Source organism: Trachymyrmex cornetzi, unplaced genomic scaffold, assembly GCF_001594075.2.
Source record: "Trachymyrmex cornetzi isolate Tcor2-1 unplaced genomic scaffold, Tcor1.1 scaffold513, whole genome shotgun sequence".
NCBI lineage: Eukaryota > Metazoa > Arthropoda > Insecta > Hymenoptera > Formicidae > Trachymyrmex > Trachymyrmex cornetzi.
The window spans coordinates 191,884-194,441 of NW_017299822.1; the positions used below are offsets into that span (position 1 = coordinate 191,884).

Sequence of the window (2,558 nt, forward strand, 5' to 3'; positions counted from 1 at the left end):
AAAAGACTCTTGAATAGAAAGATAAAGGTACGTATCACTTTGTCTCATTAATTAAAAATTAAAAATGTTATATGTTGCAATAAATATATGTTCTTTTCGCAATTTACAAAATACAATAGTAAATGTTTTATGTTGCAAGAAAATATATATTCTTTTTGCAATTGGCGCAATTTGAAAATTTTATTTCATTTTTTTTTTATACATGCATACGTACTACTTGTGTGAGAGGTAATTTATAATAAAAAATTAACAATATATTACAACTTGAATTATATTATTTATGTAACGGTTTTTTTTAGTTTATGTAACAGTTTTTTATGGGAGGTACATGCACACTTGGTGCCTTTTTTTACCTTTTTTAAAAAGGGTAATTTTGTTAAGATTAATATAAACATACAAAATTTATTTTCGAAGAAATTTCTTTTTCTTATTATTGTAATAAATGAACTATTTCATTTCTTTTCGTTATCGCAGGAATATTATCATTTGGGATATCTATATCGTCATTTGGCATTGCCATTGCTTCTTCGAATGGTGCTTCATATTCTAAATTAATTTCATTTCGATCAATTAAAAAATTATGCAAAACGCACGCTGCTGCTATGAGAGTATTTCCTAAAGCTGAGTCGAAAATATCTAAATATTTTAATATTCGGAATTTGTTTTTCAAAAGACCGAATGCCCTTTCGATAATAGCTCTGATCATACTTAATTTAATATTGTAATTACTTTGTGCTCTTGTTAGGTGACCATTATCACGAAATGGTGTCATAAGATTTGGCATTAAAGGTAGACAGAATCCCCTATAAGATGCATATTAAAGGGTAGCAAAGGATTTTCAGCATTATTTAATCGTGCAAACAACTCGCTCTGCCTAAATACTCGAGCGTCATGCACTCGTCCAGGCATTCCGATGAAAACATCTATAAAACGTGCCTTGTGATCGCATACACTTTGTAATATAATCGAGTGTATCGTGTTTCTATATTATAGAAGTCTATAGGGTTGCCTACAGGAGCTTTTATTGGAATATGGCAACCATTAATCGCCCCAATAATACCGGGAAATCCTCGAGAACGTCTTCGAAAAATCTCTTCCATATTATGATATGTTCTATCAGGCCATGTAATATAATTCGGTAAGAGGTTAGCTATAATAGTGATAACTTCTTTGAACACGTAGTGAGCAGTACTTTTGGGTAAATCAAAGCGATCTCCAGCTGCGAGGAAACTTTCCGGTTTAGACAAAATCCACAGTGAAAACATAACTTTTTTTCTTAAATCCACAAGATAATTTGGATTACCATGTATGGAATTTCCAATTATGTGAACTAGCACCTACAAAAATTTCCACAATTGATTTGAATATTGAAATTAATTTTTAAACATACTTGTAGTTTCATAAAATTTATTATGCTTACTTCAAATGTTGCATGAGACACTCTAAAATGCTCCTTAAATAAAACAACGTCGTATTGAAGAAAAATAATTTCGTAATAATTACGATTTCTAGGTCTTTCACCACGTTGCCTCACTTCCAGTTCATCCAGTTCTGGTAACTGTTCGATTAATTTATTAAGCATAAGGTGCAATGCGTTTATTCGGTCATTATGACAATCATCTTCAAGTAAAGCAACAATATATAAATTCTCCATATTGAAATTTCCTTATTTAATAATATAATAACTAAAATATATAAAAAACACAATAAAACAAAATGTTTGGATACAGTGGAAATTAATAATATAATATATTATAGGACCGTATATACGATAATATAAACTATAGAAATCAAAGCATTAAATGGTCTAGCTGGATCTTAATGCTTGTATGATACTTATGTGAATTTATATACTACGTATGTAGTCCTCAGAAACGCGCGCTGAAATGATTTTTTGTTTTGAAACGCTAACTCCATTAAACTACCGCAGTAATATCACGAGTTAAATTGACTGGCAATTAAACAAATTTTTTATGCTTATTCGTATCTTCGAAACGATCTTAATAAATGTTAAATAACATATTAAAATCTGTAAATAATTAATTCTTATTGCGAAAAATATTACCTCGGCCGGCAGTCGAACCCGGATTTCTTGCATACCGTGCGAGCGTCCAAAGCCTTTAGACTACCGAGGCCTTAGTAATATTCTTCGCAGTAATTGGCATATGAAGGAACAACGTCTCTTTACGCAACGTAAATAAATAACATAATATATTATAGGACCGTATATATGATAACATAAACTATAGAAATGAAAGCCTTAAATGGTCTAGCTGGATCTTAATGCTTGTATGATTCCTATGTGAATTTATATACTACGTATGTAGTCCTCAGAAACGCGCGCCGAAATGATTTTTCGGTCTTGAAACGCTAACTCTATTAAACTACCGCAGTAATATCACGAGTTAAATTGACTGGCAATTTAACAAATTTTTGATACTTATTCGCATCTTCGAAATGATCTTAAGGAGGTTGTACGGCAAATGCAATATGTTAAGAATTACTTGAAAAAATTACAGACTATTCTAAATTGCATTTAAAAATAATACAAAAAAAAA

At 30.5% G+C, this 2,558-nt stretch overlaps 1 pseudogene; it reads right to left on the reverse strand.

Moving 5' to 3' along the window:
* The window catches only part of LOC108765730 (uncharacterized), a 79,530-nt pseudogene extending 77,876 nt beyond the window's left edge, over nucleotides 1-1,654 (reverse strand).
* Nucleotides 1,655-2,558: the final 904 nt, after the last annotated feature.